This window comes from Carettochelys insculpta, chromosome 7 (genome assembly GCF_033958435.1).
Source record: "Carettochelys insculpta isolate YL-2023 chromosome 7, ASM3395843v1, whole genome shotgun sequence".
In the NCBI taxonomy this organism is placed as follows: domain Eukaryota; kingdom Metazoa; phylum Chordata; order Testudines; family Carettochelyidae; genus Carettochelys; species Carettochelys insculpta.
Window position 1 is genome coordinate 2659360 of NC_134143.1, and position 23314 is coordinate 2682673.

At 54.5% G+C, this 23314-nt stretch overlaps 4 non-coding genes and 1 pseudogene across 4 annotated transcripts; 4 read left to right on the plus strand and 1 right to left on the minus strand.

Moving 5' to 3' along the window:
• The first annotated feature begins 2714 nt into the window (after window positions 1-2714).
• Window positions 2715-2786, plus strand: TRNAP-CGG (transfer RNA proline (anticodon CGG)). The gene has a single exon. It is a non-coding gene; the product is annotated as a tRNA-Pro (tRNA).
• Window positions 2787-8480: 5694 nt separating this feature from the next.
• On the plus strand, window positions 8481-8681 carry LOC142016209 (small nucleolar RNA U3; annotated as a pseudogene).
• A 4215-nt stretch (window positions 8682-12896) lies between these two features.
• Window positions 12897-12978, plus strand: TRNAS-AGA (transfer RNA serine (anticodon AGA)). Its single transcript has one exon. It is a non-coding gene; the product is annotated as a tRNA-Ser (tRNA).
• A 5620-nt stretch (window positions 12979-18598) lies between these two features.
• TRNAH-GUG (transfer RNA histidin (anticodon GUG)) lies at window positions 18599-18670 on the plus strand. The gene has a single exon. It is a non-coding gene; the product is annotated as a tRNA-His (tRNA).
• A 1414-nt stretch (window positions 18671-20084) lies between these two features.
• On the minus strand, window positions 20085-20166 carry TRNAS-AGA (transfer RNA serine (anticodon AGA)). Its single transcript has one exon. It is a non-coding gene; the product is annotated as a tRNA-Ser (tRNA).
• Between the last annotated feature and the right edge of the window lie 3148 nt (window positions 20167-23314).

Sequence of the window (23314 nt, forward strand, 5' to 3'; positions counted from 1 at the left end):
TCTGGAACAAGAAAGGAACATAAAAAATAATCTGTCTGTCTGTCTGTCTCTTCAAAATCTTATGCCCTGCATGGATCAATCTCATTTTTGAATAGTTTTTCTAAATGCTGGGGTCTCAGAGGTGTGTCACTGTGCTGTGAAGGGCACAACCCCAGCTGCGTGCATGAAAGAATGAGCTAAGTCCCTGGAGGAGAGGTGCGTTGATGGCTCTTTAGCCAGGACTGTCAGGGAGGAGACCCCATATGCTGGGTGCCCCTGGCGTCTGAGTGCCAGAGGAGAGGATGTGCTGTATAGCACACAGGGCTCTGGGGTGCAATGGAAAACAAGTTAGACTCCTAAGCTGCCATGGCTGTGTGGAGTTAAGGACAGTCATTCAAAGGCTGTGGGTTGAAATGCCACCAGAGTCACTGTAATGCACATTGCCTGTTGGGAGGGCTGGGGAAGATGGAAGGGCAGGTCCTCCACACAGCAGGGATCTACTCTCCAGAGACCTCAGCTCTGTCCACTCCCTCACTGGTACTGCCACAGTTGCCACATGTTTAGGCTGTTATTTCCGCCAGTCACTCTGCTGCCAGGAAACTCCTCCATGGGGCAGCTGCCTCATTCACTAGCATGTCACAACTCAGGGGGCAGCTCCTGCTATGGGGAATCTCCTCCATGGGACAGCTGCACCTTTACCCAACGTGACAGCCCCACTACGAGGGATCCCTGCCATGGGGTGGCTGCTGCATTCCCTGGCCCCCCTCCTGGGAGGTTTCAGGGACCCGATTCTCAGCACACACCCCCCACGAGGAGGCTGTGGATCCCCCATTCTCTGCTCCCCTTCATCTTGCTGTGGCACCTCTATCTCTGGGGCATCATCATGAGGCAGCAGCCCCCCATCACGGAAAAGCCCTGACACATGAGAGCAGCTCCCCTATCCCCAGAGACTGGTGTCTGGTGTTTGCCAGAGGGCCATGTGGTCACTCTCTGGAGTTCCCTTTCTACATTGTCCCAGTTTCCCTCTCCTCCGTCTCCGGGGAGTCCAAACTGCCCACCCTTAGATGGAACCACTTCTCCAGCGTGACACCAGCTTCCGCACACTGAGCCCTTTTATCCCTCCCAAGGCCAGTTCCCTAAGTGCCAGGTTGCAACCCTCACACACCAGGGAGTAAACACCCGCTCCGATGAAAGGCTTCAAGTCCCAGCACGGCTACTTTGGGGCTCACCAGAGACGTCTCCACCCACTTCCCAAAGATCTCAGTTCAGCTCCAGTCTTGTCACTGACGTGTCTTTATTTGTCACCTCTCATACGGCCAGTGTTCCCCAATCGGTGTTCCCCAAAGTGACAGTCAGGGTTCCCCGGTCGGGGTCAGCAACCTGTGGCTCCAGAGCTGCACGGGGCTTAACGCATCATTTGCTGGTCTGGATGCTGCCACTGCTGACTCCTCTGCCACTGCTGGAAGGGGAGTCAGGCAGGTTCTGCGTTGTCCTATGTCGGGCCCTCCGGACTAGAGTTGGAGGAGCAGGGGTATATTCAAGCCTCAGATTGGGTGAGGTATTTTGGAGGGTTTGGGGCTTAGAGGGGTTAAACCTGGGGGTGAGGGTGTCAGATTTGGACTGAGAGGGATTAAGCCTGGGGATGAGCGGGGCAGATTTGGTCTGAGAGGGGTTAAAGCCGGGGATGAGCGGGTAGATATTGGCTGAGAGGGATTAAGCCTGGGGAAGAAGGGGGCAGATTTGGTCTGAGAGGGATTAAGCCTGGGGATGGGGAGGGCAGATTTGGTCTGAGAGGGGCTAAGCCTGGGGATGGGGGAGCAGATTTGGGGCTGAGAGGGGTTAAGGGGTTATTTGGGATTCTGTAAAATTCTTTCAAGTTTAAAAGGGTTCTGTGGCCAAGTAAAATTGGGAAACACTGACCCAGGCAATCACACACAGCCGGCGTCCTCCGCCTCCCCCGCCAGCCCCCCTGTGCTCAACAAGGGAGCGCAGCTCATCCCTTCCAGAGTGGGGGTATCAGCTGACTGCAGAGAGAAAAAGTGGGTCCTGATGTCGAAAGTTTGCTCCTGCCTGATGTAAACCATCAGAACAGCCCTTATGGGTCACAGAAAAGGATCAGAAAGGCAAGTGGCCTGATAGTGGCCAAAGCCAAGTGCAGCAAAACCCAACACCCAGGCAGCACTGGGAGTGGAACGTAGGGTCTCCTCTTTACAAGGCACCTGCTTTAACCAGCTAATTCATAGAGCCCGTCATCATCAACAGCCATGAGCTCAGCGCCCATTGCCGCCCAACGCCTCCCTCACGATTTCCTTCCGTCTTTCCCTGTCCAGTGCGGAGTGGCTCAGTTTGCGTAACGACCTCTGCACCCATCTACTGTGTCATCCCCCCAATCTCTGTGGGCTCTGCCTCTCCTACAGAAACAGTCTGTTACTGCAAATACCAGCAGTGTGATTGCTGGTTCATCGTTCATTCTGCAGATCCACCCAAACAGCTGTAACTTCCGTTGTGTAACCTTCTGGAGCAGGGTCTCTTGGGGGTATCTTCCTGTATAATTCCTGGATAGGTCCCCATGTGTTTCTCCCACACATTCTTGTTTGTGAACTGTCCAGAGTGTGAAGTTGGTTTCTTGCTTCAGGACTGTGAAGAGACCTTGGAAAGGTGAATTTGGAAGCAGCACTTAGCTGAGCACTGGCTGTTTGTTCAAACCTGTTTCTGGAGAAAGCCTTTTCAAGGGTGGCTTGTTGGTCTAGGGGTATGATTCTCCCTTCGGGTGGGAGAGGTCCTGGGTTCAAGTCCCAGACAAGCCCTTCTTCTGCCTTTCTCTAATAACTTACCTGTGCAGTTGGGGTCCCAAATCCTCAGCTATGTCCTTCTTCTTCCTTTGCTCAGTGCAATTGATCAGGGACTTGCCACTGGATGGCTCAGCTCTGTGAAGATGAGGCTCTGCCAGTGACTACACCCTTCGTGCCAGAGGTCACTTTCACAGCCCTGAGCAGAGGCACAAACAGGGCACATCTCCACTACTCCCTCCCTTTGGAAGGGGCAGGACAATGAGGGATTTTGGAACATGTTAATGAGGCGCTGACATGAATATGCAGAGCCTCATTAGCATAATGAAGGACGTGCAGTTTGTGAAAGTGCCGCTTTGGACGTGCAGGCTGCACACGCAGACTGGGGCCCCCCAGGCTCCCAAAGCCCCTCTTCACAAACAGCTGCTGCCAGCGCTGGAAGCTCCCGAGAAGTGGAACCTTCATGTGAGCACTTGGAGCTCTGTAGAAGTGGGGGGGGGGGTCACTGGTTTGCTCACTGGGCCCCGTCCCCTCCACACTCCTCGCTCGGCCTCCTCCCTCTCAGGCCCCACCTGTGCTGTCGCCTCACTCCCGGTTCACCTCCTCCCATCCCTGCTCTGCCTCTTCCACTGCAGTCTGCCTGCTGCTCCCACCTCTCCTCCCACCGGCCCACCCATCTGCTGCTCTCTCCCCTATTCCCCCCAGGCCTCCCCACCGGCTGCTCATGGCTCTCCCTGCCCTACGCCAGGGGCTGCCCACTGCCCAGGGAAGCCCCAACATTACAAGGGGAAGGACCCCTGTTTAGCCTCTCCCTTTGGAGAGGGGTGGGTGCCGCTCGTTCACAGGTCGTACCCCTCAGCCCGGGTGGGTGCGTTCAAACAGCTCTGGCTCGTGAACACACCCGGATGGGGCACTCCCAGAACAGCTCTAGAAATAAATCACAGACATGGCCTGTAATTAAAAGCGTAAAAATCTGCCCCAGAGCCCCAATGTGAACCCCTCCTCCCACAGACACTGACTGTCCACCATCTCCTCTGCAGCTGCTCTCAGAAATGAAGCGTCTGCCAAAGCAGCGCGTGCTACAGACCTCTGCAGTTCACAGAGCCACCCCTGTTGCATGTAGATCACCTGCCCAGGTAGCTCAATGAAAGTCTGAGCCCAGGGAGGTGATACAGCCAGTGGAACCTGGTCAGAGGACACCAGGCTCTGCAAAGCCAGGCTGCCAGGCACCAGCACCCCCAGGCAGTGGCCTTGTGATGCAGGCAGGGACTCCCTTACAGCCCTCCCACAAGACTGGAGCTGCACAGCTGCCTGTGCCTGCTGGAACCTCCCCATCCACAGCAGCCAGGCCACTTAGTCAAGATGCCCCAAGGGCTCACCTAGAGCTTGAAACCGCCACCGTGGCCTTATTAGCAGCTGTGTCTAAACAGCTCAGCCAGCTGATAGGAACTGGTTTTACAAGTGTCATCTTAGGAAAGGAGCCAGGGGAGCGGCAGGGACAGATGGACTCAACAATGAGGTGACTGGGGCAGAACTTTTACTTACCCAGAGGGGAGTTAGCTCAGATGGCAGAGCGCTTCCTTAGCATGTAAGAGGAAGTGGGATCGATACCCCCATTCTCCACTGAAAGTCATTTTCTGCAGCCTTTTCTTCCAAGGCAATGTGCGACCAGGGCCCCCTTCCTTCTGCTTGGCTGCTCCCCAGGAAGCTCTCAGTGTAGAGGGGGCATTTGGAGCTGTCTCTGCTTGGCTGTGTGCAATGGCACAAAAGAGCATTTGAACATCTCCTCTCCCACCTGCTGAGAAGAACAGCTCTGACCTGGAGGCTGAATTTGAAGGAGGAAGCCATGGCCATGGGCTGCCTCAGGTGAGAGAAAGTGGTGATGCACATGTGAGCCATGTACCTAATATGGTGATGCCCCAGAGCGGGTAGCAGTGAGGTGTAGGTCAGTCATTGTGGTGGGCAGGTTCAGCACTGCACACGCAGAAGGTTCTGGAGTTGGGGTGACAGCAGTGGGCTCTGCTCCTCTGGGCTCTGTGCCTCTGGGTAGGAGAGCAGACAGGGCAGCTGCTGGTGCAAGGCCATGTGCTCTGGGTGAGCTGGAGCAGCTGAACTCAGGAGCAGGCAGCAGGCTGGGGGTCCCTCCATGGGAAGCACGTTGCAGCAGGGGGTGATGGTGTTACCCTCTGCCAGGGAACATGGGCCGTGTTGATCTCGTGATCAAGGCAGCGGAGGGAGGGGATAGGCAGGGTCTGTGGGGACGTCCGGCAGGGGCCTGGGACAGGGGGTGAGGGGCAGCAGGGTCAGAGGGAATTCCCAGCCATGGCTCAGGGTAGTGGGGAATGGAAGACAGAGTGTGAGGGGGGGATGCCAGGTTGGGGTTCAGGGTGGTGGGGGAGGGGCAGAGGGGATGCCCAGTTGGGATTCTGAGCAGTGGGGGAGGGGTAGCAAGCTAATTCCAGAGCCCCCGTGACCCTGCAGCTCCCTGTTGCTCCTTTCTGAAAGGGCCCTTGTGAGCTGTCACTGGGCAGGCCGGCTCGCTCAGTTGCTCATTCCTATGAGCAGATGGGAATAAGGGGCCTTCGAAGTAGGCGGGGTCCTGTCGAAAAGGAGCCCCGTCGGGACGAGACGTGCGGCAGTGAGACGCATCAATTTCGAAGTGCCGCGGCCGCCCGTATGCTAATGACGTGTTGAATATGTATTTCAGCGCTTCATTACTAAACTTCAAAATGGCCATTTCGAAGTTTTTGGCTAGTGTAGACACGGCCATAGAGACGCTCCAGTTTGGTCAATGTAAATCGCAGTGAGGCCTTGCTGGTGCATGATGGCATATATTATATTAGTAGATGTGCAGATGAAGGAACCCCTGAAAGTGTGCTTGCTGTTCGGTCCTGTGATGATATTTATGGTGTAGATATGTGAGCACAATTGGCAGCAAGGTTTGTTGCAGGGCTTGGTTCCCGGTTTAGAGTTACTGTGGTGTGACCTATAGTTGCCGGTGAGGATTTGTTTAAGGTCGGCAGGCTGTCTGCAGGCAAGGACAGGCCTGCCTCTCAAGGGCTGTGGGCGTGAGGGATCATTGTCCAGGATGGTTTGCAGATCACAATTTATTCATTGGAGAGGTCTTAGGTAGTAGCTCTGTGTGACGGCCAGTGGTGTTCTCTTGTTTTCTTTGCGAGGCCTGTCTTGAGGCAGGCGGCGTCTGGGGGCCCGTCTGGCTCTGTCAATCTGCTTCCTCACTTCCTTAAGTGGGTGTTGTAGTTTGAGGAAAGCTTGGTAAAGGTCTTGTAGATGTTTGTCTCTGATGGAGCAGAGCAAACATGGTTGTGCCTGGGTGCCTGGATGAGCCGCGTCAATTTCGAAGTGCAGCTGCCCCCCGCATGCTAATGAAGCGCTGAATATGCATTTCAGCGCTTCATTAGTAAACATTTGTGTGGCCATTTGGAAGTTTGGGGCACGTGTAGACGTAGCCATACACACTTGACTGCATCTGCTATGCACTAGAATAGGAGCTGCGTTTTTGTAGTGATTACTACCTCTGGTAGAAAATGCAAAGGGTTTTATCCCCAGTGTCAGGGGTTCACATCCCATCCTAGACGGTTTCTTTCTTGCATTGATATTGATTTTCTCAGCCAATACAGCAGGTCTCTCCCAGCTTTCACTGGTGTCTTGGCCTTTGGTAGCACACGGCTGTTCTTGTTCTCCGATTTGGTGGAAGCAAAGACAGTACAAATGGATAATTCCATCCTCTTTGGAGTGTGGCAAAGGATTTTCTTCTCTTCATTTCTATCCTCACCTGCCCAAGGAGGAGAGAAGAAAACTTTTCCCCAGCTGACTGTCCCCCTTCAGTGCTCTGCAGCTTCAGGGCTTTCTGCATTCGCTCCAGCTGTGCACTGGGCATGTACATGAGCTGTGATTATCCAGGGGACGGTGAGAAATGTGGAGCTCGGTGCTCATCTGACTCACTTACACAAGGACAAGAGATGGAGAGTTCAAAAGTGTGATGGGAAAAGTGTCATTGAGAAGGGGAGGGTGATGGTTTGTGTTCAATAAACCTGGGGCTGCCAGAGGGGAGGTGGCAGTCTGGCTGGGGTGTCTGTGGCTGTCTGCAGGGCAGGCATGATGGTAACCCCCTGAACTGTATGGAACATACGTGCTATTGGGAGAAAGCTTTTGCACATGCTGGGGACAGGAGGGGAGCAGTCACTGAAGCAGGCAGCTTGTACGCCATTACCTGTGCAGGGGCTCAGAGCTGGGTAGAGCAGTAAAGGTGGAACAAGACTGCACTGCTGTGAGGAAAGGGACACTGAGGCAGTCCTACTGAGGAGTTTAACTCAGATTGCAAGAGGCAGAGTCCTGAGCTCTGTGCTTTACACCAGAGGACCGGCTGCTTGTGTATAACTGACTCTTCTCTCCCCCAGCTTACAAGCTGCACTCTGCCTTTAGGGCTTGTTTGCATCTGCTCCCTCTCCTGGGCCTGGCAGGGCTGTGACTGTGCTGCTGGACCTCCTCTGCACTCAGGCTGGAGCCTGGGATCACCATGTCTGCCTCTCCTAAGTGCTGTGGGTGCAACCAATGGCAAGAAGAGAATCCACAGAGGGTCTTGCATTTTGCTTTCCTGGTTTGTTGAAGGGGTCCCTGGGCGGTGGCAGGAAACATTGATCAGATATGAACATTGTTGGTTGGAAGGTTTGTCTCTTTTTCTCCTCCTTGTGAGAAAGGCGAATTGGAGAAGCTATTGCACCACTGCTATTGATGAAGTTTTTAGAAGTTCTTCGTGCCCTTTGCTTGCCCGTTCTTCGAAGGGAAACTTGCTGATGCACTGGCTCCCGAGAACACTTCAGAAAAGCACCAAAATGTCAGTGTGTATTTTCTGCAGTGTCGTGGTCAGCACATGGGTCTAACTTGTAACTAGTCGCTTGTTCTAAGCCAGGTAGAAACAGTCCTGCTTCCTCTTCTGTGGGGCCAACTCATTTCTGGAAGAATCCTTAAGAACTCTGCGTTCTTCCTCATTGGTTTCAACCAGGATGCGAATGTTCTGGGACATTATAGGGGCTCTTTTGCATACTTGGATTGATCTAATTCTTGACTCCTCCCTGCCCCTCTGCTCTCTGATTTACTCACCTTGATAATTTTTTTCTGATTTGTCAACCTTGATTACTGTTTTTGGTTCTCTGTGTCTAAAATATTGTGTCTGTTCTGGGCTGGCTCTGGTCTGAGGAAGTGGGTCTGTCCCACCAAAGCTCACCTCATGAACTATTTTGTTAGTCTTTAAAGTGCTACTTGACTGCTTTTTTCTTTTCATTTCAATTGGTGGCTGTTGATTTCAGTGCCTCTCTACTTTCATTTTGCATCACCTGCACAGCTGGCCAGAAGGAACGAACCTGTCAGAGTCCTCTGTGCCTGATACCTGTCACATGAGAGCCTGTAAGAAAAGTGGCAGATTGGGTAAGTAAAAGCAAGAGGGTCTGATTGGCTCCAAAGGGCACTGTATGCAAATCAGGAGGGGTGTGTCTGCAAACAGCCACATGCAACCACCTCTGATACACTGCGTCCCAAAGCGGGTGAATTGGGCTTCAGCGAAAGGGGTGACTGGTTTTAGACTTTTGTCCCTTAGTTCGAGGAGGGTGGAAGCGGCTGTTTGAAAACGTTCCCCATGGGCAGGAAGCTTGTGCCTGTTCTGCTGGGTGTGCAGCTGAGGAGTATGTGGTTAAAACTGGACTTTTAGGAATTTTTTTCTTGAGTGTGTAGTTAGAGAAATAATTGTGTCTGTTTTTGGATTTATCAACCATGATGATGAATTACAGGGTTTTCTTTTGAGCGTAGAGTAAGCAGGTAGTACTGCTGTTTATTTCTGATAATCGTTCTTGTTTTCTGTTGAAAGCAAGAAATAGAAATTTTAGTCTCGGTGCTTGGCTCTTATTATGAAGATTAAATGGAGTTTTTAGAGTGTGGAGAATGGCTTTAACTGCTTTTACATGAAATGTTCAGGAGCAGAGAGAGTGAAAAAGGTGTTTAAAAGTTTCTGTTTCTTGCTTGTTAAAAGAATTTTGTCCTTATTTGATGTGCACACACATTTCCTTTGTTACAATGTGCTGCAATCTTCACTTGAGGACCTGGTTCTGCTTTTCTACCCTTTTCTCCGTGGCTGGCTGAGTCTACACCACAGTGTGATGTCAAAAGGCAAACTTTCCAAAGCCCCCTTCTGACAGATCAGCGTTCGAAAGCGAGCGTCCACACGCCCCAAGCGAAAGGAGACTGTGAGCCGCTCTTTGAAAAGACCAGGCCCTTGGTTTGCCAGGAAGCAGCCGCATGTCACAGGCTGCTCTTTTGGGAGAAAAGGGCCAGAAAATGCCGTGGCTGCGCTAGCAAGGCAGATAAGCCCTTCTGGGGGCTGCAGCCTGGTGCTCCTTTAAAGGGCTCCTGCAAAACACACTCATTCTGCACATGCCAAGGGCTGGTTTGCACCCAGAGCACAGAAAACTCAACCACATGGAGAAGCCACTTGGTGGCACACAATGGCCCCCAGAGACTCCCTGATGCCCGACCCATCCAGGCCATGGTCAGCCTGTAGGCACTGCTCCGAGCTGCCGCCCTCCAGCAGCTCCAGGGGTCTAGCCTAATGGCTGCCCTGGCACAGGCCACTGCCCTGGGGAGACGCTTGTTCTCCCTCCCCTGGGTTGTCCGGCCCTGTGGGATGAGCCCTCCAGCAGCGAGTGATGGGACAGGCTGGTTCTGGGGGACTGGAGCGACACCCGCTGGCCCCACAACTTCAGTATGACAAAGAGGCTATTTCTGGAGCTAAGTCATTGGCCCTCCCCTGCCCCCCAGCACCATGACACACAGGTGCAGCCCACACTCCCCTTGCACAAGGGGGTAGCCATTGCTATGTGGAGGCTCACTGCCCTGGACAGCCACCAATCATTTGGCCACCAATTGGGGGTGGGCAGGCCGACAATTGCGGCTGTTCTGCTGGAGGTAGGGCATGCTTGGGGCACCTCCCCACCATGGGGAGGAGGGCTACCAGGGAAGGGGGACCCTTGGAGACAGGGGAGAGGGACAGGGTGGGGTGGCTGGGACCTGGTGGCGGGAGGGGAATGGGATGCATGGAGCACCCCACCACGCACACATGGACATGTTCTCCCCACACACCATTCAGGTCTTCTGGGCAATCAAAAACAACCCACTTTACTGGGTTGTCCATGTCTGGGATCTGCAAGTCACCCTAATGGGGCTGAGAAGCTGGACTTCCCCAAGTGCTTCAGAGCTCTGGGTGGGACCCACATTGCTCTCCAGGCCCCAGAATGCAGCACAGGCATCTTCATCAATTGCAAGGGGTACCATTTTGGGGTGCTCCAGACCCACGTGGACACCAAGGGGCAATTTATGGCATTCTGTGTGGGTTTGTCTGGGTGAGCCCACAATGCAGGTATCTTCCAACTCATGGCTCTGCTGCAGTATGTGGGAGAAGACATCCATCCTAACCTGGGAGCTACTAAATGGGGACACCACTAGCCCCCCTATATAATGCCCAATGCCATTTACCCCTTGCATGAGTGGCTGATGTGGCTCTACATGGGACACACTGAGCCCAGCCAGGATGTTTTTATTTAGTTCCTAAACTGGGCTTGCAATATTTGGTGGCTGAAGGGCACTTTCAGGGCCCCCTCAGGATACTGGAGGTCATCCCGCGCAATGCACCAGATGTGGTGGGTACATGCTGCTGCCTCCACAACACTGTGGAGGTAAAGCAAGAGCCGTTCATGCAGGGGTGGGTTTTGGGTCTGGCCACGGCTCCAAGCAGCTGGCTGCTTTCCCATGCTGTCAGGCACAGAGGGTCAGGGTGCAGGTCAGTAAGTTCCTCTGGGAGGCCTTTGTGCGGGGGCCCATGTGACACCCCCAACATACAGCCACCACCACAACTCCCTTCCCATGCACCCACCTCTCAATATCAACCCGCCCCCCCGACACTCCCATACCCTCCCAGCCTCCGAATAGACACCAGGGACAGGGAGTGTTGCTAAAGAAAGTATTTCATGAAACTCTGGCAATGGATTCCAAACTGCATAAACAGCAGTGTAAATGATTGACAAGAGGGATGGGGGACTATAGACAATTGGGGTCCTGGGGTGGGCAGTGGGGGCAATGGAACTTAGAGGTGGTCTTGGAGAGGGGGTGGGGTAACAGAACTCAGAAAGGGCTCTGAGGAGCGGGTGGGAGGCCACAGTCCATATTCTCACAAGGGCTGGGATGGAGCTCGGACCATCAGGAGGTGGGGACAAGGAAGGGGTCCAGTGGGCGCAGGCTTGGGCTCACTGGGGGCTACAGGAAGGGAGGGAGGGGAAGGGGGAAGGTTGGGGGGAGCAGGGCACCAATGTCAGTGACTGTGGGTGGATGGGTCGGGGGAACTGTGGGACACTGTGAGGGACGTGTGGAGGGAGGAGCTGCAGGGGCTGTGGGAGGGACTGGTGATCGGGTGGGAGGCTGAGCCAGGCACGTGGTCACAGCCTGTGTGAGGGTGTCCAGGCTGCCTGCCACCCAACCCCAGGCCTCCTGCTCCATCACCAGCCTCTCCTGCGTGACAGCAGTCACGTCCTGCAGGGTGGTGTGAGCAGTGACAGCAGCAGCTTCCTCCTCCCCACAGTGGCACCAGCACATGCCCCAGCACTGGCTCCATGTGGGCGCTCTTAGGGGTGCAGTTCCAGCCCCCTCGCCCTCTGGTTTGGGCCTTTCTGGCTTGTGTACAGGCCTTGTCTGGCCCCTGGACGGTGCAGCTCTGGAGACAGAAGGGGACCCAGGGAAAGGCCATCAGTACCATGACCTGGCCCTGGGGGCTGTGTGCCCCACTCCACCTTGTCCCCCCATCTGGCCCGGGGTCCCTGAGGGATCTGTGTGGCTGGGGGGTCCCTGCGTGGGTGGGACATATGCAGTGTAGCTCAGCCTCCCTCCCTGGGCATGCAGCCTGTGGTGCTGTCCTCAGGGCCAGGTGCTGAGTGTTGCATGAGGCCCCCATTGAGGCTGAGGGAGCACAGCCATGTGGGGTGCATCCAGACTGGAGCTGGTGGCTGTGTGAGTGGGCCACTGCTGGCCTCCCCTCCCCTTGTGCCAGGCGTCCAACATGCACGAAACCGACCTTGGTGTCCCTAGAGGAACTCAAGGGTGGCCCAGGTGGAGGGGGCCCAGATGGAGACCTCTGAGGACACAGAGATGATGAGGGCCCCATTGCTGGAACCCCTGTCATGGCTCTGGGCTTCTGTTCCTGTGCCTGTTGGGTGGGAGCTGCTGCCTGCTACTGGTCCTGACACCTCCTGCAGCCCCCTGGCAAGCGTCATCTGACCTGGTGGTTTGTAGGACGTGGGTGGTCAGTGCTGCCTCCTTGGGTCCCAGGCGGCCGTTGAGCTCCTGGAAGTGGGGCAGGTAGCGGCCACTGCCCCTCGGGTGGCTGGCCTCATCCTGGGCCTGGCAGTTGGCCTGCCACAGTTCCTTCACTTTTCTCCCCAGTAGTTCAGCTGTTCAGGTGGGGTGACCCTCGGAGCTCAGGCCAGAGAACAGGTGGCTGAAGGCTGCAGCATCCTGGCACCAGCCAGTCATGTAGAGCAGCAGCTCCTCATTCCCCAGAGTGTCAGAAGTCCTTAAACTCAGTCTCACTCCAGGAGGGGCCCTCGTCTGCGTCCCCTGGCTGGGCTCCTGACACACCTCAGATGGGTTGAAGGGGGGTCTGGGGGATACAGGGCTGTGGTCAATGGCCATGGATTGCCCCATGTAACTTTCACTGGGGCAGAATGATCCCCCTCCCCCACCATCTGCTGCCCGAGGGCCACAGGTCCCTCGAATGTTCCCTAGGGACATAGAATACATTTTGCTCTGTGCACCAAGGCCTGGGCAGATGTGCACCTCCAAGAGAAACACCGGCTGCTGCCTGTGGGGCTCTGCTAATTAGCCGGGCAGCACCTGCATCTCTCCTGAGCAGCCGCCCAAGCACACAGCTTCCAGGGACACTGCCGGGGCCGGGGCTGAGGAAAGGGGAGGGCAGCAAACCCCACCAGCTGTCTGGCAGTGTTCCTGACCAGCCTCGGCCCACCGAGCATTCACCAGGGCCTCTGGCCTGGGGGTGGAGATAGTCTCACAGCTGTGATGGCCGAGCGGTTAAGGTGTTGGACTAGAAATCCAATAGGGTTTCCCTGCGCAGGTTCAAATCCTGCTCACAGCGAGGGCTGTGTTTTAGCCACATCTTGGAACCAGGACACTACAGCAGCACAGGCCCTGAGACACTGCTCAGGGGCTGTCTGTGACCAGTGTGTGTAAGAGGTCAGGGGAGTCTGTGCCTGAAGGAAATGCTGACCTTGGGGGGTGGTCACTGCTCTGGCTGCTGCTGGGCCCAGCCTGTCTCCTTTATCAGCCCAAGAGTGCTACACTCACCTGTGTCCCCTGCAGTGCTTCTGCCTGGGCTGAACAGGACCCCAAACACAAGGCTGGCTCAGGGGCTCTGGTCTCTCCCAGCTCCTGAGCTGTGCAGTACACATCTGGGAAAAGGACAGACACTTGCCCAAGGGGGAATGAATGTCACAATCTCCTCTCTGCCCCAACAGCAATAGACTGATCTGCAGAACCAGACACAGGGGCTGGGGCAGGTCTCCATGTGACTGTGCCAAACCCTGTGCAAGCTCCGGCTTGTTTTGTGCTTGTCTCCAGCGGGGGAAAAGTCTCTTCAGGACACATCTCCTGCCCCACAGCTGAAATGAGCCCCACAGATATGAGGCCCCACTGAGGGACTGGCTGATTTTCTCCCACACTGTGACGATGGCTGCAGACCACGCGCTGCTTTGGGGTGTCCTTTGTGAGGGGTTGGTGGTGGGGAGCAGCCTGGCTCAGAGACGTTATGAAGATTCTCAGGCCACATGCAGTCATGGTCCTCCCCTCCTCTTGCACTGCCCTCTGTGGCTTTTGAGCCTTCCCATCGAGGTGTCAGTACCAGCTGCCCCACCTCCAGGTGCCCAGAGGAGGACAGGTGAGCTGGGCTCCAGCCTGGGACTCCTCCTCTCCCCTTCTGTCCCCTGAAGTTTTAGCCTGGTCTTGATGCTCCTTCATTTAAGTGCCATGTGTGCAATGGGAATAGCTTGGCAGCTCCAGGACCAGTTGTGAGGGCATCAGGAGAAGCCATGAGAAACACAACCTCAGCCCACATCTATCTCTACACACGCTCCTGAGTTCTGGGGCCCCAACCTTTTGCACCCAGGTTGACGAGCCAGCCCAACCCAAGACCTGGCTCCAGTGGGCCTCATTCATGCAGCAGGAGGAAAAAGACCTCACTCAGGTACCCCTGGGGACAAAATAGCCCAGCCCTTGGAGAAGATGAGATTTACAGTAGAGCACCACCAGGTCCCACTGAGATTTGAACTATGGCAAATACCAGACACCAATCTCTAGGACGGGGGAGCTGCTGTCCTGTCTCAGGGCTCCTCGTCGATGGCGTGTTGGTGACTCACAGTGAGGTACCAGAGATGGAGGTGACGCAGCAGAGACAAAGGGGAGTGGAGGATGGGTTGTACCCTCTAGGTGCAGAATGTGCTGAAAATAAGGGTTGTGAAGCCTCCCAGTAGCCACCTCACCGCAGGGGTCCTGGCCTACAGGCAGCTGCCCCATGGAGAAGACTCCCCATAGCAGGAGCTGCCTCCCTGAGTAGCAGCATGCCAGGGGCTGAGGCAGCTGCCCCACAGAAGATCTCCCTGGGAGCAGAGTGACTGACAGAAATAACAGCCCAAACCCAAGAGAAGAAACAACTGCAGGAGCAACACTGACAGAGTGGACAGAACTGAGGTCCCTCAAGTGTGTTTGCCGACTGCTTCAAGAACCTGCCCTACTGCCTTTCCCAAGATCCCCTTTCCCTCCACGGTTCTTACCTCACAATGCTGCCATGGAGGGAGCCCTGCGCAATCCATACCTTACACAGCAGTGATGACTGCCCTGTACCCTCACAACAACTTCAAGCATTGATGAGACTCCTCAGTTCTTACACTGGGTGATAGCCTAAATTGTGACTTTCCAACACCATGTTGTTTACAATAGACAAAGGCTCATTGCTTTGCCTGTTCCCATCAGGCTTTGTTTCCAAGGCATTACATAAGCACAACTTTGCATTTTCATGCAGATGCTCTCTCAAGGACACATTCCACAAACCCTTCAGCAATACCGAGCTCCTGCTGGCACACTCCTTACATCTAAAAAAGATACTCAAATTTCTCATATGAGGACCAAAACTAAAACCTGTTCTGTTCAATATATTCATCAAGGATTTAGATATTGTCATTGAAAGTACGCTTATTAAGTCTGCAGATGATACCAAGCTGGGGAGTGGGGGTTCAAACTGCTTTGGAGGATAGGGTCAAAATTCTAAATGAGCTGGACAAATTGGAGAAATGGTGTGAGGTAAACAGGATGAAGTTTAATGAAGACAAATGCAAAGTGCTCCGTTTGAGAAGGAACAATCAGTTTCACACTTACAGAATAGGGAGCGACTGTCTCGGAATGACTACAGCAGAAAGGGATGTAGAGGTTACAGTGGACTACAAGCTAAATATGAGTCAACAGTGTGATGCTTTTGCAAAAAAAGCAAACATGATTCTTGGATGCATTAACAGGTGTGTTGTGAACAAGACAGAAGTCATTCTTCCGCTTTACTCTGTGCTGCTTTGGCCTCAGCTCAAGTATTGTGTCCGGTTCTGAGAGCCACATTTCAATAAAGATGTGGAGAAATTGGAGAGGGACCAGAAAAGAGTAACAAGAATGATCAAGGATCTAGAGAATATGAACTATGAAGGACGGCTGAAAGAATTGGGCTTGTTTAGTTTAGAAAAGAGAAGATTGAGAGGGACATGAGAGCGGTTTTAAGTTATGCAAAAGGGTGTCATAAAGAGGAGGGAGAAAACTTATTCTTCTTGGCCTCTGAGGACAGAACCAGAAGCAACGGGCTTAAACTGCAGCAAGGGAGGTTTAGGTTGGACATTAGGAAAAAGTTCCTAAGTGTCAGGGTGGTCAGACACTGGAATAAATTGCCTGGGGAGGTTGTGGAATCTCCATCTCTGGAGATATTTAAGATCAGGTTACTGATGTCTGTCAGGGATGGTCTAGACAGTTCTTGGCCCTGCCATGAGGGCAGGGGGCTGAACTCGATGGCCTCTAGAGATCCCTTCCAATCCTAGTGTTCTATCATTCTATGATTTTGAGAAAAAAGCAGTTCAGTCGCACTTTAAAGATGCACAAAATAATTTACGAGGTGATGAGCTTTTGTGTCCCATGAAAGCTCAGCACCTAATCAATTATTGTGTCAGTCTTTGAAGTGCTCCTGGACTGCTTCATGGCTTTGATAGTGCACAGACTAGCCCGGCTTTCTCTCTGTTCCTATTCAATATGAGCAGCAACTGTCACTTCCCCTCTGTACCCAGATCTCAGCCGAGGGACAGGTTTGCTGGGCTGATGTGCATTGGCATAACTGTGACCCGACCAGCCCAGGGCTCAGCACCATCCCCTGCCCCCTCCCCCCGCAGCTACTGCTGTGTCGCCAAATCTCAGCCTCTGCACCAGAGCGCAGGGGACAGAGCAGAAGCTGGGGGATGGGAGCTGTTTGTGATGGGCCAAGCAGGGGGAGGAGGCAGGTGCACCTGTGACAACTTCCCTGCTGCTGGGCTGAGGCGGCTGGTTCCTGGCTGGCAGGTGCCCCAGTGTGGTGCACAGGATCCCCCAGGGGCACTGCAGGCGGCCTGGCTTCATAGCGCTTCCCCCTCCCCCAGAGAGGAGCCACTGCTGGCCCAGCACCTGAGCCCCACCAGCACGCGCCCCCCCAGCATCCCTTCCTATGGTTCTCCCACAGGTTGTGGGGAGCAGCTCAGTGCAGGGCCAAAAAGGGGGCACAGCACAAAAACTGTCATCACCCCTGTTCTGGGGCAGCCGCCACAGCTGGGAGACCCCGGCTCCTCTGCTCTCTGGGGCAGAGTCAGTGATGCTCCTTTGCATACCCACAATGCATTGCGTGGTGTGTCCAGAGTCCCTCATCCACCAGCTGCCTTTGCTCCTGGAGCCTCTGGTTCTGGTTCTGGTTCTGAAATTCAGCTGAAAGCACCTCTGGGCAATGGGCTGCACAAAGGGGAGGCTTTGCGGGTTGTCCCTGTGGACACTGTGATGTGAGAAGAACTTGCTTTTTCCCCGTCAGCTCCTTCACAGGGGGTGCCGTATAATCTGCTTTCTTTTCACTTCTTGGCTGCGTCTACACGTGCACGCTACTTCGAAGTAGCAGCACCAACTTCAAAATAGTTCCCGTCGCGTCTACACGCGTCGGGCGCTATTTCGAAGTTAACTTTGACATTAGGCGGCGAGACGTCGAAGTCGCTAACCTCATGAGGAGATAGGAATAGCGCCCTACTCCGACGTTCAACGTCAAAGTAGGGACCGTGTAGACGGTCCGCGTCCCGCAACGTCGAACTTGCTGGGTCCTCCATGGCGGCCATCAGCTGGGGGGTTGAGAGATGCTCTCTCTCCAGCCCCTGTGGGGCTCTATGGTCACCGTGGGCAGCAGCCCTTAGCCCAGGGCTTCTGGCTGCTTCTGCGGCAGCTGGGGATCTATGCTGCAGGCACAGGGTCTGCAACCAGTTGTCAGCTCTGTGGATCTTGTGTTGTTTAGTGCAACTGTGTCTGGGAGGGGCCCTTTAAGGGAGCAGCTTGCTGTTGAGTCCGCCCTGTGACCCTGTCTGCAGCTGTGCCTGGCATCCCTATTTCGATGTGTGCTACTTTGACGTGTAGACGTTCCCTCGCTGCGCCTATTTCGATGTTGCCAGCCCTGGAGGACGTGTAGACGTTATTCATCGAAATAGACTATTTCGATGTTGGCTGCACGTGTAGACGTAGGCCCTTGTGTCTCTTTTGTTTTTTTTTGTAAAGTTTTTTGTGCTGGGAAACTTGTACAATGTTTACCTAATTCTTTAGTGCCCATTTTTTGGGGGTTCTTTGCTGCTTTCTTTTCCCTGTCAGCTCTTTTACAGGAGGTGCTGTGTGATTTGGTTTTTTTTCAATTTGTGTACATCTTTTCTGTTTTGTTAAAAATTTTGGTGTAGTGAAACACATAAGAGTTTTTCCTGGTTTTTGATGTCTTTTGTTTGTGAGCTTTTCCAGCTGCTTGTGAGTAACAGAAAAAATTCTCTGTATAGTTCATGCACGTTAGCAGTTTGTGTTTCATGTACATATTTTTTCTGGTTTTTGCATTGATTCTAGTTTTTGCAAAATATGCTTGTTATGCTGTGTAGATGATTCAGTGATTTTTTTAAACATTTTGCCTTGCTAATCTGTGAGCTGTGTGTTCTGGAAGAACAGGGTGGTTTGGCAGTTGGCTGATGGCTCTATCAGCCTTAGAGGAGACAAATTGTAAAAGAAACGCGAAGGTTCTCTCTTTTCAGGAGAATGAGGCACTTTCTTGCACAGAGAACATCTGTTATGTAAAAGCGCAGCAAAGACAGAACCATCTGCTTCCCACCTTAGGCAACTCCCCCAGCCTTTTCCAACGTGGGCGTCTTTAACATTTTACATTCTTACAAGGCTGCCCTGACTGCACTTGTGTCAAGGGCCAAAAGGAAAAGCCCCTTTTACCAGCACAGGTTGGATGAGCAGCAGGCTCTTAATCTGGCAGTGCCGGGCTCAAGCCCTTCTCTGGGCAGCTGGCTGTTGATCTACCTTGTGCTCCTGGAGCCCAAAGAGTCCTGCCTGCAGCTGGAGCAGTGGCTCAGGTCCCAGATTGTGGGGTGATGCCCTAGAAAGGAAAACTCACTAAAAAGTTCCCCCAGTTGGCCATGATTGTACAGTGGTTAGTACTCTGCACTGTGGCTGCAGAAACCTTGGTTCAAATCCAAGTCATGGCAGTAATAGCTGTATGCTTGGCTGGTACTGCTTTTATTTTCCCCTAAAGGGCGGTGAAGCGCTGCAATGCGTTACCTGAAGAGGTGGTGAAATCTCCATCCCTGGAGGTTTTTAAGCCCTGGCTTGACAAAGCCCTGGCTGGGATGATTTAGTTGGGGTTGCTCCTGCTTTGGGGAGGAGGCTGGACTCAATGTTCTCCTGAGGTCCCTTCCAGCCCCAGGATTCTGTGGTTCTAAGCCCATAGCCACAGGAATGGGCCTGGAAAACACAGTGTCTGTCTGGTGGAAGCTTTGTGGGGCCAGGTGCTGAGAAAGCCCCGGGCAGAACGAGGGAGTCCTGGGAGACACAGGATCTGCAGAGGAGCAATAAGGACACAGTCCATGCTGCCAGCTGAGGGTGAGAGGTGTCCAGAGGGCAATGCCAGCCAGCCCCAAAGGGTGAGGGGCAGGTGGAGAGGGCTGGAGCCATTGTTCAGGGCTCTGCTTCCCGCAGCCTGAGTTCAATGTCAGAGGCACCTCCTGGGGCTGCCTTACTGAGGCACAGCCCTAAAGCTCTCTGAGCTGCTTCCCTCTCCTGTCCTGCACGAGAGTGAGTGGGGTGACTGGCGCCTGGTGGAGCCAGGTCTTTGGCCCAGCCAGATGGAAGGGTTCAGGCAATCGTTTGGTGTCCTGGAACTTGGCTGTGTGCCCAGAGATCCCTGGAGTCCTGATGCTGGTGTGATCTTGTGAGCCTGGGGCGGCCCTCCCTGGAAATGCCGTGTCTCTCCTGCTGAAGGCTCTGGTGCAGAGAGAAGTGATTTAAACTCCCCACTCGCATGTCCACAGGGCTCTTCTGACCCCAATAGGCCCCCTCCGCCCACCCCTGCAGTGTGGGAAACAAAAGTTTGTGACCAAGAGAAAACAAAGGAACAGGACGGGAGGTGTAACAAGGCAGGTCACAGGCATACAAAGCCTTCAGAAGCCTTCTTCCACGCCGTGCTGGGGAGTTTGCAGGCCTGATATTCCCTCTACAACACACCCCCAGCTGGGGCAGGTCATTCAGTGCTTTTCTCAGAGCTCTGCTTGTAGAAAGGTGACCCCAGAGGGGGGGAGCAGGAACCTGGGATAGATGCAGCCTCCCTATGACCTTCCGGGTGATATGTGGCTTGTGTTTCCTCTGTCCCAGCCACAAGCTGCCCAGCATGGAGCCTGGAAGCCTCAGGGTTATGTGCATGGGCATGGCCAAACCGACCTGCTGAGCCTTCAGCTGGGCCCAGCAGCAGCCAGAGCAGTGACCACCCCCCAGGTCAGCATTTCCCCCAGGCACAGACTCCCCTGACCTCTTACACACACTGGTCACAGACAGCCCCTGAGCAGTGTCTCAGGGCCTGTGCTGCTGTAGTGTCCTGGTTCCATGATGTGGCTAAAACACAGCCCTCGCTGTGAGCAGGATTTGAACGTGCGCAGGGAAACCCTATTGGATTTCTAGTCCAACGCCTTAACTGCTCGGCCATCACAGCTGTGAGACTATCTCCACCCCCAGGCCAGAGACCCTGGTGAATGCTCGGTGGGCCGAGGCTGGTCAGGAACACTGCCAGACAGCTGGTGGGGTTTGCTGCCCTCCCCTTTCCTCAGCCCCGGCCCCGGCAGTGTCCCTGGAAGCTGTGTGCTTGGGCGGCTGCTCAGGAGACATGCAGGTGCTGCCTGGCTAATTAGCAGAGCCCCACAGGCAGCAGCCGGTGTTTCTCCTGGAGGTGCACATCTGCCCAGGCCTTGGTGCACAGAGCAAAATGTATTCTACGTCCCCAGGGAGCATTTGAGGGAACTGTGGCCCTGGGGCAGCAGATGGTGGGGGAGGGGGATCATGCTGCCCTGGTGAAAGTTCAATGTAAAATCGGAAAAATCACAGCTTTCTAATTCAGAAAATATTGTTGCAACAAGTTGCAAATAGAAGAACATTTTCATTTACGCTCAGCAGGTTTCCAAAAGCCGGCACCTAGGCACACTTCTCACAGTGGAATCACTTCCTTTGTTATCCTTCCCTCACATCTCTCCCCAGGTGGAACTTCTCCCAATGGCCTCCTTTGAATGTCAACGGCAGCATTTCTAGAGATCCCACACGTGGAGCCAAACAAAACAAGGATTAAATGGTCAGCCTGGGCTGTGCAGCGACAATGTACATGTGCCAGAGACACCACAGCGACCTCATGTGCAGCCGCTCTCCCGTCAGGGCTGGTTCTCTATGCAAGGCAGGGCACAAACACCCTCCTGAGCTCCAGCTCTGAAAATGCCTCGGAGAAAAGTCATAGAATTAAATAAGCAAGAGACTGAAATTCTGTCTGTAGCCAGTCTCAGCTCAGGGAAACACCACTGCAGAACTATGAACTCTGCCTCCTCCGACAGGTGGACTTTCCCCATTTAGAGACCATCCCCCACTCAATGCAAGGGGCCAGATCCTTGCTGCACCTGGTGCAGCTCTGGGGGAACCCAAAGGAGCATCGATGTCACATTTCCACTTTCCCCTCCTGTGATGGAGTGGGGGATACCTGTGTGTGTGTGTGTGTGTGGCTCACAGAGGGTGTGGGGCTCCTGCTGAGGGTAACCCTCATGACCAGGTAACACCTTTGTACTGCAGACAAAGGAGGAGGTGGAGCCTCAGGGGTTTGAATTGGAACTGGGAGTTGGAAGCAGTGAGTCTGGGCTGGGAGAGAGAGAGAGACAAAGGAGGGGGCCAGGCCCCAGCTCTGGGGGCCCCTCGGGGCCTCCTCTCCCCAACATGGATTGGACTGGCTGTCTCTGCCTGCTGTACTGACTCCTCTGTATGATGCTGTGTCCTGTCGGCTAATAAACCTGCTGTTTTCCTGCTGAGTGAGAGACTCTCCTGCCTGCGGACAGGGTGCAGAGCTTGGGGGACCCCAGAACCCCATCACACTTCCACACCCCGATCCTGCAGAACTGAGAGCAGCACCAGCAATGCTCTCAGGTGCGCTTACCGGTCTCTGATCACTCGAGGCCTCACCGTCAGCGACTCATCAAAGTGCGGCTACACCCGCATCTCTGTGGCTTGCTGTCCTCGCACAGCGCATCAGAGAATGCAGCTCACACGAGCGTTTTCTTCACACGAGTGTTTCCTACAGACTGAGCACTTGGGTCACCACCCAGGAGCAATTCAAATGCCGCCCAGCTGATTAGCAGAGCGCGCCCAGCTGGCAGTGTGTGTGTTCATTGGCGGTGCTGATCCGCACATGCCTCGGTGCCTCGGTGTCTGTCTGTCCCATCCCTCCCCTGGGAAGGGCAGGTCATTTCGACAGGGCTCATTCCCGCCACCACACTCTGCTGTCTCTGCTCATGGCCTCTCGCCTGCAGGCTGCTCTGAACATGCTCACCAAGTGCCAGGTCTTGGGGTAAAGTGAAGACGGGATCCTGAGTGGTGTTGTCCCTCCTGGCTGGGTGCAGACAGCCATGGGGAACTCCAGCTCCATCCAGGTAAGTACCGGCCTGGAAGAGGCCAGGGGTAGCCAATTTTGTGGGGTAGATGTTCATTGTTGGGGTATCACCAATTCCTGGTGCTCTTTTCCTGCTCAGAAAGGTGGGTGTGCGGCTGCTGAGGGAACACACGAGGGAGGCTCTTGGCATCATCATCACCATCATAATCAACCATGGGCTCAGCGCCCGTTGGTGTCCGATGCCTCCCTCACTGTTTCCTTCCATGGCTCCCTGCTGTGTGAGCAGCAGCCCAGGAGAAGGCCCAGCACAGTCACCTCCTGAATGGGTGGGGCTGGGGGAGGTGGCACTTGGCCGGACCAGATAGAAGGCTGTGGCCAGGAGTAAGAGGCTGGCAGGGAGGGTTTTGCCTGGGGTGGGTGAGAGAAGAGGCAGTTCCCTTCATTCTGAGCAGTGCTGGGCGAGATGTGCCGCTCGTATCTCTCTCTTCCAGGGTTATGATCGAAGCAGAGGGAGGGGAGGAGGGAGCTTTGCTCCAGGCCTTGCCCCAGGGCCGTGTCTCAGGGTTTCCCTTTCCGCTCTGCAGAGGCAACGGGTGAAGGGGTTTCAGGGACAGCCCTGGCCCTGGGTGCCCCACCCCTGGGAACCACTGGAACAGCTCCCCTGCTCTGAACTCTCCAGCACAGCCCAGTGGTTCTGCAAAACAGCTGAGAGGCTGCCAGAAATATTTGGCCAGGCACCAGTGAGTGCTGGTTCCCTCCCCTCCATTTGCCTGGCAGGTGCACGGCCAGGGGAGCCACAGTGCCTTGCTGGGACTTTTCTCCCAACTCATTTGGGTTTTGTCAGTGACAAAGGGACACGGGAGGAGAGTGACCCTTCTTGTCCTGCCCTGCCCCACCTGCAGAGGTTGCCATCTTCCAAGCAGCTGTCACAGACGCCTTTTCCCAAGCTCCAGGCTGCAATTGGATTCTCTCCACCCCTCCTCTCTCATCAGCCTTTTCCGACCCCATCATGGGCTGGGCCTGCCAAGGGGGGTCTCCTCTGCTCCCCTGCCAAGCATAGGAGAACTTTAGGGAATACGTAGAACAAGACACGACTAGGGATTAAACCCCAGATCTCCTCCTTATGCGGTAGATATGGTGATCAGTTAAGCCAGGGCGCCCCTCTCTCAGGAGTGCTCTTTGGTGACTGGAAGTCGCTGTGTTAGCCTGTATCTTAAACCAA